A 15,142-nucleotide genomic window follows, 5' to 3' on the forward strand; every position below is an offset into this window, starting at 1 on the left:
GCATGTAATAAATACATGATCTCTTTTCACAAAACTGTTTTAATAGACTAAGAAAGACTAATTTGACTAAGTCCATGAGGAGATCAAGCTTCAGATCAAGTGTTCATTTCATGCAAAATGCTTGGATTTGCTGCATCAACAGCACTTTATAAAACTAATGGTCGGGAGTCTGATGTGATTTCTCTATCTGTCAACTATTACACTATAGTGTAAAAAAAAATTTGTGTTATTAACGGTGAAATACCGGCAGCTGTGGTTGCCAGAATTTCACCGCATAAAATATGGTGAAAATGTATGACACATTACGGTATATTTAATAAGAAACCGTACATTTTATACTTGGCAACTTTTTTGGTTTACATGAAATTACTATAAAAACACAGGTTTACTGTAAACCTGTTTACGGTAATTTACTATAAAAATAACTGCTATAGTTAAATCTATTGACAGGTAAACTATGTAAAATAACAGGTATACTGTAAACCTAGATACAGTTCTTTTTCAGTTATAAACACAGTACAACAGTATACAACATCACTGCATTTTATTGCAAAGATTCACAGTTACGGTAAAATACCGGCAGCTGGGGTTGCCAGAATTTCACCGTAAAAAATAGGGTGAAAATGTATGACAGATTATTGCAAAGTTCAAAAGTTACAGTAAAATACCGGCAGCTGGGGTTGCCAGAATTTTACTGTAAAAAGTACGGTAAATCAAATAAGGCATTACAGCTGATTGGCATAGATTTTACAGTCAACAATTACTTATAATAAATTCCAAAATAAAAAAATAAATACATTGTAAATCAACAAACTATCATCATTAAAAGTAAAGATTGTGCTTTTAAGCATTCTGTGTTGAACCGATCCAGTAAACTGCCCATTTAACTCACAAAGTAGTTTTAAGAGCTTGAAAAACAGCATGTATTTTTAGGTCAATGTACAGTGAAATTAACAATATAAACATCATAAGAAAATGTGGCCACTTGCCCAGGATGAATAATAGGTCAGACATGACTGAAGATGGTGCTCAACATGGTTTAGAATCTCTCATGAACGTGATATTCCATAAACTAGAACCCATGATGTATGTTGTCATCATTTCTTCTAGAAGATTCCCAAGATGTCCATAAGGTGCACACTGTGGACTGGCAGGTTTTTCTCTGCAGCCAGAAAACAGAAACAAAGCAAAATTAAAATTGATGCAGTGATGAGCATTATACCCACACACATATATACAGCCTTACATACACAGTTCCGATTAATTTTACGTGATAGAAATTTGAAGTATAGTTTTGCAGAGCATGTTATGAGTATATGGGCAAAATATAGAATCTGACATATTAATCACCAAGCAATCAACAGCATTACCAGCCTAAATACTCAGATGTCTCCACTTAGGCAGTCAGACTCACAACTATACTTTAGAGTTCTGGTTTCTTCTGTGTATAATGAAGCTGTTGCTTTGAGAAAGATCAAGTTGAGTCAAGTTTAAATTTTGATTGCATCTTTCTATTTTTTATTACACTAACATGAATGAGGGGGGCAATAATACAGCTTACCTATAATTTGTCTAAACATCAGCGGTGTTTAACTCATAAGGTTCACACTTGAATGAAGTCTGAAGTCCTCTACAGATGTGGAATGATGTTCAGGAACTGGAACTTTGAACAGGTCTTGTCATCATTCTCGTTCGTCAAGTATGACGTGGACTGGCATGATCCTCTCTGCAGCCAGAAAACAGAAGCAAATGTTACATTGATGCAGCGTTTAAGCATAATGCCTAAACACAGATATCTGATATATAGTTTTACAGGTCATATGTTTATCAACAGTATCAGTGTGACACACAGACACTAACATATTTGTCACTAAGACACAATGCAACAACAACAATACAATTATACATTCACTGAACCAGTCACAAAATCCACAGTCACATTTCAGACCGCTTGTTTCTTTTGTGTACGATGAGGCTGTTTTCTTGAGGAACATAAACGCTATGAAATTGAAATTGTGCTTGCATCTACATATTGTTTGCTAAACTATGCCACAGCTTACCTCTAATTTGCCTTGACATCACTGGGGTTGACATGATGGAAGACAGACATGGAACGATGTTCTGAACAGGGAACAGTAAGCAGATGTTGGTACCAGTTTGGCTTTAAGACTTAAGTTGCCCATCATGTTTACGTTCTGGACTGTCACGATCCTCTCTGCAGCCAGAAAACAACTTGTTAGACAAGGTACTGAAGACAGATAACTAAGACTCAACTAAACAAATAATATCATTTTTTACATTATTTATTTTTTAAATAAAAAATAATAAATATAAATGCAGTTTACTTAACTTAAAAGAGATTGCTAGGGAAATCTCTATGTTCTCGTGACATGTGGCCAGTAGAGGAAGATCTGACCTTGAAAACATTAGTACATCCTGTTACTGGACAGTTCACTGCTCATTTTCACACTGGTACTGCGCTATTGCCTCCCAACAGTAACGCTAACATTAACAAGAGCAGATACCTTGTGCCTCCACTAAATGTGAGCTTTAAAAGCTCTATATCTACAAAATGTCTCGTTGCAACCAACTCAACACTTGAACAATGTGGTTCATTACGATGAAGTCTGCCGTGAAGGACTTAATGACAACTACACATTTTGTTGTACACTTAGCTAGCTAGCTAAACACATTAATGTTTAACACAAATATATCTAAGACAGTTAGATGTAAGACAAATCTTAGCTAGCAAGTTAACTTGTAAGATTAGCATTAAGGTTAGCTAGCCGCTACCATTAAAAACGTTAACTAAATAACGTTTTAGGGAACACGTCGTTGACCTCAACTTTAATGTCAATTACAATAACCGTAACTTTTAAGAAGAAAACTTACCGAAACGTTATTTTAAAGCTCAAACTTACCTCCACACATTGCTCCTCCAGGCTAACATTCAGGAGACGCTGTATTCAGCGGTGCTGCTCGGACAGAAGCGGCGCCAACTGTTCAGCGTCCGTTAACATTTGAACCACAGTTTCCCGCTCTCTGAATACGTCAGTGCTCCGTCTGTTAGTCTTTAAATGACGGTGGTTCACAGTTTGAGAAAATAAAATAAAATACATTTACAACCAGTAAACCATATGTTACCGTAAATTACCATGTTTTCATGAAGACCCTCTACATAACTCTAAGTATTACGGTGATGGACCTGGTCATTACCAGTATGGAGGCTGATCCCAGTGTGGGCCGCATTTCAAATCCTATTTATTATATTTCCAGTTTGTGCTGTAGGTACATTAGAGGTCAGAGGTCAACAGCAAAACTAATAACAACATAATTAAGACAAACTTTTCCAGAAACTTGATACATGAGATATTTTTCAACACCAATGACTTTAATTTCTTCAAGAAATGTATTATTCATGTTTTAGTTTTCCATCACACATTAAAGCCTTACAAGTGTATAACATAAAATGACAGATAATAACAGTATATGTAAACATATATTTTATTTCAAAATCAACATAAATACCATATTTTTAACATCTCCTTTCTGTAGACAAAAGAAAATGTTTTTGTTGAATTATAAAAGGTTTTAAACCGTAAATTTCAATGTATACGTCAACAAAATCTCTAATTTAAACCAAATAATACCATTAATTTTACAATATTTACTTGCTTGTGGCCTTACGGTATTTTCCCATTAATTTTAGCTAAATTTTATGTTTTAACGGTAAAACTGTGTGTTTTCTACATACTTTCACAGTAAAAAGTAAAGTTACATACTGTTTCTTGATTAACAGTAAAAAAGTGTATCTATTACTGTGATATATTGTTTTGCATTTAACGGTAATATACTGTTGCTATTTAACAGTTTTTTACTGTAATTTCTACAAACATTTCTTACAGTGTAGATTCCAACCAACATTGACCATAAGCACTTATTTTAGCACTGCAAAGCAGCTGTAGTGCTAAATCATTGATGAATAGTAACATAGTTTTGATTTATTCCCATCTCTTTGGTCTCCCTGCTGACCTGCCCATTTCTCATTATTTTATGACCCAACCCACCTGACCTGTGAGTTCTCTGTGGGCATGTGAATAATGAATCACACAGTGCAACACTAATGCAAACACGAATGGTGTATCTTTAGCCCTCTTCTCATGATATACGTAGCACCTATATCTTCTCATTTCACCAGAATCTCTATGCTTCTTTCTCCTCCTTGTGAATAACACACCGACCGCTCAGCTGCATTTCTGTGCCTTTAAAGGAGGCATTCACCCAAAGCCCTGTCTGACCCTGGCCTTTTGCTCTCTCTTACATCTCTGCTGTGCTTAGTTCAGGTTCTAACACCAGTCAACTAGAAAACACTCTGATCCCTGCTCATGACTAGTCCCGTGTGTGTGAGTGCATGTGTGTGAGCTGGACAAATCTACCAATCTATTCCCCAGCAGCAGTTGTGCCCACTCAAACATGTCTGGCGGTGTTGGCTGACTGGAGGGATGATGGATGGAGGCTTGGTTACCTCATGGTGCACATGGTGAGCTGAAACATGCCTGTGTTTACAGCTTCAAGGGTTAGAATCCAGAAATCACCAAGAAAACACAAAGGTGAAAATAACCACAGCAGTGACCCCACAGCCCTCCAAGTAACAAACATTGAGACTATAGCATAGAAGGCTGCATTGGTTAGCTCCCAGTGGGTTTTGGTACAGGCTGGGTTTGTACTAGCCTAATCCCAGTGTGCAGAGGTTCAAGATGGGCTTGTTCTGGGCAGCTCCCAGCAGACAGCAGTATAGACTAAGGCTGTAAGGGGCAGCTCCCAGTAGACAAGGCTGCAGACTGAGATTGTGCTGGTCATTGCTGATGCAGAGCAAGCAGAACTCTATAGCAATCTTAAATGTCACACATTAGATAATATGGCCTTGGGCCCACATAGTATGGCCTAATACATTTTATATGAGTAACGTCTTTGCAAACAGTTCCTTTTTTCATTTAGTTGAGTAGCATTTCTGTGCTGGGCAGTCAAGCAGTTCGACTTAGTGGCCACACCGGGTTATTGTAACTTCTCCACTGATCATGTGATGAACACAGACCCAAAAAACTTTTTGTCCATAGATAATAATTGAAAATAAAATGGGTGGCTAAAAAATTAAACACCATCACGCCAAACTTGGAAACTTATTTACTCATTGTTCTGCCGTTACAAAATGGACTTGTAAGATGTTTGGTCCACATGCACATGAAAAGACAACAAGAACAACAAATTGCTGTTCCCACTAGACTTTATTCTAGCTCTAAAGAAATGTAAGTGCATTAAATCAAACTTTTTACCTTTTACACTGGTGTTACTTTGTTAATTTTATCTTGTTGATTAAACTGTACTATAGACTTCTGTTTCTGAAAAACTGAAAAATCCTATTGGCTTTTTGACAAAATAACCAGGATGACACTAACTTCCAGGTTGGCCTACAAAATAATGGCATCCCAACAGCACTCTGTGTTGTCTAGATATTCTCTTTACTGTGTCTGTTGTTTATAGTGCATAGTTTGTTAATCAAAACTTAATTTTTTTCTATAACAACTGCTGCATTTGGAAACAAAGTGAATAAGAGCGGTGAGTGAGATTGACAGATGGATTGGTGCATTTATATCATGAGGGAGGCAAAACCAAAACAATGAGCTGAGAGACACTTAAGTGAGATGTAAAGATAAGAAAAACTGTAGAAATGGTGATAACTACAATACCTGTGGCTTCACTATGAATGAGTTTTCACATTACACCTAGTTTTATGATAAATTCCTAAATAAAAAATATTGATTGGTGCAGCTTTAATCCAATAATAAGGCTGCAACATCAGCACTTCTAAATTGTACCGCTGGAACCACTAACGGTAACAGTCCCCTTACATTTGTCTTGTAAAGTTCATTAGCCTTTTTATTTTTGAAATGGGTAACACATAGAAAAGTCAAAAGCCAGATAGGTTTTCATTTTTTTGAGCTTCAAAACTAATCCATGTACTCATGGCTTCTCAGAAAGTCAGAGGAAAGCCGCAAACCCTATATGATGTTCTCCACATATCACATATCGCCATATCTACTCAGAGACCTTCATTTAAAAATATATATATCAATTAATCATTTGTGTTTAAGACTTTTTTTAGCAGTTTTCTTCTGTTGCTTCAATCATATCTACTCTCACACTCATTCGCTTCCCTCAGAGATACAATAGCGTCCACACACTGCAGATCTGTCCGAGCCATAAGAGTGAGGTTCAGACAAGAAAGTAAAGGTAGGCTACAAATAAAGGTCAAGATGATGAAAAAGGGTAAAGAGGGATGAATATGCCAAGAGAAATACTGGGGAGAGAACAGAGGGATAAAGAGAGGAGGAGGGGAGAAATGTACACAGCCCAAGGCAGCTCTGTGTTCTGTGCTCTGTGAGAGGAGGGGGAGGAGGAGGCCCAGTAAATCAGCCAGCCTCTTGTCAACACCTCCCACCAGCCCCCCCCCCCAGGGGCTTCTGAAGCCACTGAGCTGAGAATAACAAATGGCCGTCATTGGCCAGGCAAAAAGCTGTGATTATAATTATCACATCCCACACTGACCTTGCATAAACCTTAATCCTTCTCCAATGGAGCATTTAAATAGGCTGCCAACAGCGACAGAGATGAGGAGCGAGGGAGGGGGAAAGAGGGAGGAAGGGGAGGGTATGTGGAAAAGCAAGAGAAGGAGGAACAGAGGGAGAAGAGTGGAAAAGGGAGGCGAGAAACATGTAAAGACAAGGAAGTGGGAGCTGAGAGGGTAGCAGAATAAAGGTGGGAGTCGTGGGGAGAAAGAGAAGGGGAAAGTAAGCGAGGAGGAGAAGAAGAAGAAAGAGGGAGGTGGACCACAGGCGAGTGTAGACATTCAGCGGCACACCTGGAAAATCATCAGCTCAGCATGAGGAGAGACGAAGAAGAGCGGTACAGTTGCCACAATTATCAACATGGTGGATGCCAGGTGACGCTACACAGCTTAATGAAGTACAGATGGTCGAGGTGAAAGCTTTAAAAGGAGGAGACACAAGTCAATCATACATGTGTACGATGGCCAGACATGAACCAAGGTGAACACACGTGGGAGATGTTAGTGACTTCATTTTATGCATAATTTAATTTAACAGTAACCTGACTCAAAGACACTGAGCACATTAAAAATACATCACTAATTGGAATATGCTGAAAAAAAAAATCAAAAAGAACCTGGAATGAAAACAACTAAAAGTTTGAATTTTCATGTTATACTATCAATATGGTCTATGCCACATGGAATTACATGACTCACAAAATATAAACCACTTCCAGTGCTTGATGTTCACTGGAACTGGTTTATATTACATGGAAGACAATTTTTCTTAAAGACCAGGCACTATCTGCTTTCTCAGAATAAGCAAACGTGTCCATTTCATGAAGCATTTTTTAAAATGTGAACATCTGCACTAGGCAACAGTGCAGAGGAAAAACTGCCTCCAGGTGAAGAAACCTCCAGCAGAACCATGCTCATGGTGGGCGGCCATCTGCCACAGCGAGTTGGTGTGAGGCCCAAATCGGGCCTAATTATAGTTTTCAGTCACGTCACTTGTGCGGAGACCAGGAGGGAAAAAGAAATACCTGACTGAACTGCAGACCTTTTAATCTGTTCTAAGCAACAAATATTCAAATCATACTGTATCTTAACACAAGAAAAAACTAATTAGATAACATTAGAACAATCTTTTTTTGGGCACCATATCCACATAGACCAGCAGTCACTAAAAAGAGCAGAGTTCCACTTCGCTGACGTCTACATCAGCACTGACAGCTGAATGTACAGTGTTTTCAATGTGGTCAATAATGCTGAAGGACAAGAAATTCTTCATTGTCAAAGATAACGTTTGCTAGCTACTCAACATTAAAGTTGATCCTCTGTTAGTTTCAGAGTCACTAAAGTCAACACTTTATCCATTAATGACAATGCAGTAAGATTTAGGTCACGTTAATTCAATATCTTTGAACATAAACATATTTAAATGTTTTACCGATGGTTAAAAGTAAAGAAAAAACATCTGAAGCCTCCTCACGTGTGTGTGTACAGTGCTGTACCCAGGAGGACACACTGTACTGTACAGCAGCTGAGTGTTACCTCGTCTCAGCACTAGATGGGGTAAAACTGAAAAAGCCATCACTGCATCAGTGTAACTCACTGCACACACTTAAGGTCCAGGTGGCAACAGGAGAAATCAGTTTGAACAAAATAAAGGTTGCTCTGCAGTGCTGCAGGCCAAGATAAAGAATCCATGTCCCCCTAAAAACCTGCAGGGCAATGTACAAAACCCCAGATTCATGAGAGTGGAAACCCACTATCTAGACACTTATACACCCCACTGCTTCTGTGTTGTAAGGCAACATTCATACAATAACTACTTACCCTGAATTGAAGAGACAGAAAATTAAAGGATAATTCTGCTCTATTACAACTTATTTGGGGGTTTTGACCATAAAGCCTCTTACTGTCTGTCTGCTTGGTGGGTGCATGTGAGCGAGAGGGTGAGCCTCAGGGAGGTCAGAGGTCAAGTGGTTTGACCCTGAGGTTAACAACATTTTACACACACACACACACACAAACATACACCAAGACACACATCACTTTAATAGGATGTGAAGACCTGAAAAATACTGCAGGGGTCTAAATGTCTTTTGTTTGTGTGTGTGTGTGTGTGTGTGTTTATGTGTGTATATATAGCAATTAATACATTGCTTAAAATCCACTATAATTTCCTTTGAGGTCAGCTAGCCACTAGGCCAAAGCCTCTAGATGAAGCGATTGGTAATATTTCTTATTTGTCAGTTAAAAGACACAGAATGACCTAAAAGAGACCTACGATGATGAAAAGTAGACCCAATGAGAGGCCCCAAGAGAAAATAAATGACTACAAAACCTAAAGTTACTACAGACTGTTAAAAAGTGAGCACAAAGAGACAGATGATGATACAGATGATGTGGGCCCTGTGTTCTTCTTTTAGAATGGAGTAGAAGCAGTGGGGGATGTCATATCTGTCTGTGCGCACTAATACATTTCTTCCCGTGAATCCGTCCGTGACCTCAACCTGTGTATAAATAGATTATAAACACAATGTAAAGTGCTGATATGTGTATGAAAACAATAACTATGTGTCACCATCAGTAGTCACTTCCTGTTTTATCCTGTTTAAGTTTTCTGCCATCTGTTTTTTCCCTACCTGAACTCCTCAACTTACCTGTAATCTGCCTAATTGTTTCCAGCTGTGCGTCCCCCTATAAAAGCACCACCTCCCCCGGACTGTGTGTGTTCTTCTCTGTCTGCCTCAGGAGTGACCATGCGAAGGACCCCACCAGTGAGGGCCGTCGTCTTGTTCAGGGGAACCATCTTGCTGCTTCTCCAGCACCCAACTTCAGCCACTCTCCTCCTGCAGTAACCCCAGCAACCAGCAACCAGGGCTCACTCTCACTGTGCCAGACATCTCTGCCCATGTAAGTCTGACTTACCTGTATCCCTCGGTGTTGCCTGTCAGTTCAAGTCTTCTTCCACTCACTGCTGTCTCCTCTGTAGATCCCACTTACAGCTAACTTCCAGTCGGGAGGACCGAGTAACGAAGCCCGACCATCATCTCCACTGTGTCTAAAAAAACCCTTGAACTTTTCACGTGCACTAGTCTCTTTCTTGGTTTCTTTGAAACCAAAAGCCTTACACTATGATTAGACTGATGCCATCAAGCATTAAGCTGTGTCACCCACTCCACCAATTCTACACAACCTGTTCAGTTTACATGTCTCAAGAAGCTTTGTCTGCTCTGACGAAAACAAAGATTTGCATGGGGTGGCATGTGTTTTTGGTGGAGGGGTTGAAGACTGAGGGGTGAATGATTCCCTGAATGCAGCAGTTCCAGAGCAGCTAAGTTTTTATTTATTTCATTTGGTAAAGTTGACTTAGCCAGGTGGATGCAATTAATGTGAACACCCTCGTTTCCATGAGACCTTGGAAGGTTTTCAGGCAAAACGTCTCCAAGAACTTACAGCAAGCCCAGAATCATGGCTTTAACCAGAAAGAGGGAACATATCATACACACATGCTTGTTCAGGGTAATGTGCTGCTTATAGATGTTACGTACATCCTGTTACTGAATGTGTTTGTTTGTTTGTGTTTTTCATTAAATCTTAATTGAACATATTACTGTTATTATCAGTAGTGGCACAGGTCTTTATGTTTCTGAGCCAGAGCTGTAAAGAGATTAGTCATCTGACCTTTCACTGGAGGTGTGTGTTTGCTAAATTGATTCAATAGAATAAACTATAAAGTAGAATTTATTATTGTGACTCGGTGCAAGTGTGGAATTATCCTCACAGTCAGATAGTGTGAGCAGGCCTGGATTAAATTAACTAACTACTCACTCTGCTTTACATTGCACACAGTGGACACACATGCAGTAGCTGCACGTAAACAAGAACACATTATTCTTTCCACACTGGGACGCGCACACACACACACACACACACACACACACACACACTCTCACACACACAGGCCACCAGTGCTGTTCTCCCAATCCATAAATCATAATGTTTCAGCAAAAGCAGAATTTCATTTCCCTGCCGGCGTCTTATCAGGCTGAGGAGGGATATACAGCCCATCACCATGCTCGTTTATTATCTCCGTGAATAGGCTGTGGCAGGGATAGGGCTATAACCTGGCAACAGCAGGCATGGGACTGGATTAGACTATTAACTGGAATATCATATCAGGGCTAAGTCTATTACCTTAAGCATTAGTATCATGCCAGATACTCAGTAGCGTGATGCAGCCACGGCCACGCTGGGAAGTCCAATTCATTTGTTCCATTATTATCTGCTCTCCCTCTCTCCCTCTCCCTCCCTCTCCCTCTCCCTCCCTCTGTCCCTCTCTCTCTCTCTATTGTTTTGCACAGGTGAGTGAATTGGTGTCCCCGCAAACTCACTCTGGCCCTGACCCGAAGCCTCGCCTTGTTAAAACGCTACTGTATCGGCTTGTCAGGCGTCACCACTCTGACTCTAAGGTTCCTTATTACATAGCAGCACCTGCTGCAAATAGCCACTGATTCCCTGTTGGGAGTTTTCCTCTCACCTCGTTCTTTTGGAACAGGGTTGGCACTGGGAAAGGACACATCTATCATTGCCAGACTTGTATTTTTATGCAAATTCAAATAATTTGAAAGGGAAAAAGACTACGCATGAAAAACCTGTATTTGATTTGCTGGATTGTAAAACAACTTATGAAAGCATAAGAATGAATGAATACACAGTGGATAGCTCACGGCCAGACCACGGCTTTATGAGGCCCCAAAGCTGAATTTCCCTTTATCATCACCCCACAGTCTTTAATACCTGAAACTGTAAAATTACTACAGTACAAGCAACACTGGAAGCAAACTTTGCATGCTGCTTTGTTGGTTTGGGCCAATATCTTTGTAAATTTTGGATTCAAAGGTCCCTTTCACAATTTGTGTGTACTAGCAAATCTTTTACTGGAGAATAATCTGATATTTGCTTTTACAATATCTGTGATTTTCATTCTAATGAAAGAAGAAAATGTTTGCGCTGTTTTGAATGATAGAAATGATTTGGATGTACATATTAGCCAGACTGCAGGTCAGAAATCAATAATTCTATCCACATCCTTTGGTCACATCTCAGTCTCATCTATCTGCCAAATAATCCAGCAGCAGTACACTCCCTGACACCATATTATACGCTAAGAATGAATTAGCATCACAACAATTTGCTCATCTTTTCCAGGTTTCACCACCCATCGCGTCTGACATCAGCCAGACATCACTGTACTGTGATGGGAGTCAGCAGGCAGCTAATGGGACATTTTCACAGAGCAGGACACACTTTTTGCCTTTTAATCATTTGATTCTTGTTAGTTTCACAATTTTAATTATAAGTAAACCGCATTCTAACACTGTGTTCAGCTCTCGCTGCGTGTGTGACACATGTGTAAGGTACAGTACTTACACACTACAATACTTTTCATTTGACTCTGTCTACCCTATAACCATCTTTTGATGTGAAATCCATATCATCCTATAAGAGCCTCAGCAGTAAAAAGATACACATTCAGTTTCTCATACATTATCTTCACCTTATGGATGCAGCACTAAAAAAGTGGATTTTATATGTAAGAGTAAATCATCATATAATAATCATTCACTGAGCTTTTTTCCCTCGTTTCCCGGGGGGACATCAGATGACTGGTGCCGTTCTCTGCTCTGTTTATTGGGTGAGTTAAAAAATAGATGCAAATTATTAAAAGAGACCTAAAATTACAAATAAGTGACACAAAAGGGCTGCAAATAAATTTTAAGCCATGACGTAGACACAAATAACTCTAATTATTAGAAAGACACTTGAACCAACCAACAAAAAGGAGACACAAAGACACTGAAAATAACTACTAAATAGTAACAAAACTACCACAAACAGACACAAGATGATGCTATGACAACAACTGAACTTGACTGTATGGGATGCAAATTCAATAGAAATGAACACAAATAAATGTCAATGGGATTCAAAACTACTGCACATTCATAATTGTTTGAGTCTCTTGTTTTGGTTCAGTCTGGGGGTCCTGAGGGGCGGGGAGACTTTTACGTTCATTTTCTCATACTCCACCTGCTGTTTGGAGTTTAGTTGGTCCTGTTTGCACTTTCACATTGTGTATGAGCTGTCTTGTCCTGCTTCCTGGTCACTCCCCTCTAAATCAGTGCTTTGGGCACTTATTGATGATGCAAGTTATAACTGGGTGCTAGGCAATAACTGGTTCAATCAACCACATAGGAACATGATCACTCACCTGGTCAGCAGAGAGGTTTGCAGAGAAACCCGCAGTATGTGAGAAGAGACTTTGGAACATTTGAAACCAACTGTCTGACAATAGGAAATATTACATTACCTTTCATGGAGATGAAGCTTGTAGAGTGAACCTGCGTTCAGGTTCTGACTGACTAACCTCTCATCAGCCTAAGAGGAGGAGACATCCATGGCTCTGACAGCTGATTGGCTGTCTGAGGCTCCTCAGGATGCAGCCATGCGATGGATTGGCTGCACGCCTCTCAGTCAAACTGACATGCTAATGTCATTGAAGTAGACAGTGATAATGTCATTCCAGGTGGATAATGTATTTTGACTAGGCTGAGATTGGGATTATTGCTGAGATAATGAAGCAGGACAATGAAAGCACAGTGAGCAGAGATGATCAACAGTGACAACTCACCAATGAATAACTTTATTATTTTCTGCCTTAATTTAACATTTTCCTCTAATTTGTCTACTTTAATCTAACCTTTATTTAAGCAGGCAGGCATTTAGGAATAAATTCTGATTTAGAGTGACAGCCAGACTCAAAGTACAGCTGCAGAAATGGCAGCTAGGATAATCTTGTAATATCTGGATGAAGAAGTAGTGCACTGCTCCTGAATGGTAGTGGCTCATTGTCTGATTTCAATTATACTTTACTGTGAGCTGGACATTTTCATACACTTACAACCAATGCATGAGTCATTCCCTTTGCAATTGGTTACAATGGCTTTTTATGAACTTGCTTTGAGCAAGAATCTAAACTTAAGACTGAGAAACATAGAACATTTATTTAAGCAACTTTTTTTGCATTATGTGAAAAATGTCTAGAGCATAAAATTCTGTTAAAAGGTGACGAATACGATGTTACATTACCCAGCACTGAGTCACTGCAGTTTACTGCCACTGTCTACTAGTTATCCTACAGTCTGATGACCAACTGAAATATGACTGACCCAGTAAAACACACACACTTTGTGTGTGGATTCCTCTCTATTCAGTCCTTCTATCTGCATGCAGATGTCAGACATGTCACCGGAGCAGATCAAGTTCTGTTTCAGTTTTTAACAGGTATGGAATTAACAGTGAATCAGCTCTAATACAATATCTGCAGATTATTTTTCAGATGAATCATCTTTTTATGTTCAACAATATTAGAAATACATCACATCATTTTTCACGGTTCCACAGCTTATTCATATTTTAGTCAATTAAAACTATTTAAAGGAATAAACTAACTAACTGTCCTACTGAACTTCTGAGTACCTCATCCATACTGTGACACTCCCTGTAAGCCTCACAATTTCATTAACAGTCGTCTACTAATATTAGAGATTACTGCTGCTGAGCGAGTGGATTTAGACAATGACACCCACCTGCAGCAGCAGAGCAAAGCACGCGAAGGCCTCAGAGCTGAAATGGTCGGTGAGCAAGACTAAAATGAAGTCATCTCCACAAAGTTAGAGGCTGTCTCCATAATAGCTACCATTATTATACACCTGTCTGGTGGAAACCTCACAGCCTCACGGTGTTCTCTGCCTTGAGCTGAGACCTTCTGTCATCACTTGCGTGCTGATTCTGTGCAACAGTACAGCCAGCAGGCTTTTCCTCACATTTGTAGTGATGTGCTACCAGTGTTTGTGATGGGGGCCCTGAGAGGCCACAGCCAGAGGCCGCAACATGAAGGCGCTCCCATTGAGATGCAGATCTGCACTAATTAATTCTCATGTTTAAGGGAATTAAACATTATTCTGGAGAAAAGAGCGCGCTGGTGGGAGCTGCTTTAATATGTAGCCCAGATAAAGGAGGAGTGTATTTCTCTGTGACGGACATACATTTATTCACATTTCCCCAGCCAATTTCATTTCAATGTAAAATGAGGAGATGAGGTTAGAGAACGCAAAGAGGAGAGTTAGCTAATAGAAAACAATGACCGCTGTTTTATTCTCCAGAGGCTATTCTGCCGTTGTCAGCGCTCTCTTTCTCCCCCGCCGCACAATGCTCTGAGACAAAGAGGGAGCAGCGAGGCCAAGTGCCTCTTCTAAAACCCACAGCAGCTTATTAACCCCAACATGCACACACACGCACACACACAGAACGCAGCGGCGGGCTGCAAAGCGATATCAGGCAGTAATATATTGAGGTTATATTCAGGTTGTAATGGTGTTATTAAAGCAACAAGCTCAGGCTGAATAGAGAGAAAATCCTATTAAAATAATTATAGAGGCCTGGGATATCAGTGTGTGTGTG

The 15,142-nt window shown here is 39.7% G+C and overlaps 1 long non-coding RNA gene across 2 annotated transcripts; it reads right to left on the reverse strand.

Annotated features, from left to right (window-relative positions):
• Window positions 1–656: 656 nt before the first annotated feature.
• On the reverse strand, window positions 657–3,504 carry LOC113160185. 2 transcript variants are annotated; one of them, XR_003298680.2, is made up of 5 exons: window positions 3,217–3,504; window positions 2,922–3,071; window positions 2,061–2,416; window positions 1,562–1,726; window positions 657–1,162 (listed from the first exon to the last, which is right to left on the reverse strand). It is a non-coding gene; the product is annotated as an uncharacterized LOC113160185 (long non-coding RNA). The 2 variants fall into 2 exon arrangements; XR_003298681.2 differs by having other exon boundaries at window positions 3,155–3,219.
• Window positions 3,505–15,142: the final 11,638 nt, after the last annotated feature.

The sequence above is a fragment of the Anabas testudineus genome, chromosome 10, assembly GCF_900324465.2.
Source record: "Anabas testudineus chromosome 10, fAnaTes1.2, whole genome shotgun sequence".
NCBI classification, from domain to species: domain Eukaryota; kingdom Metazoa; phylum Chordata; class Actinopteri; order Anabantiformes; family Anabantidae; genus Anabas; species Anabas testudineus.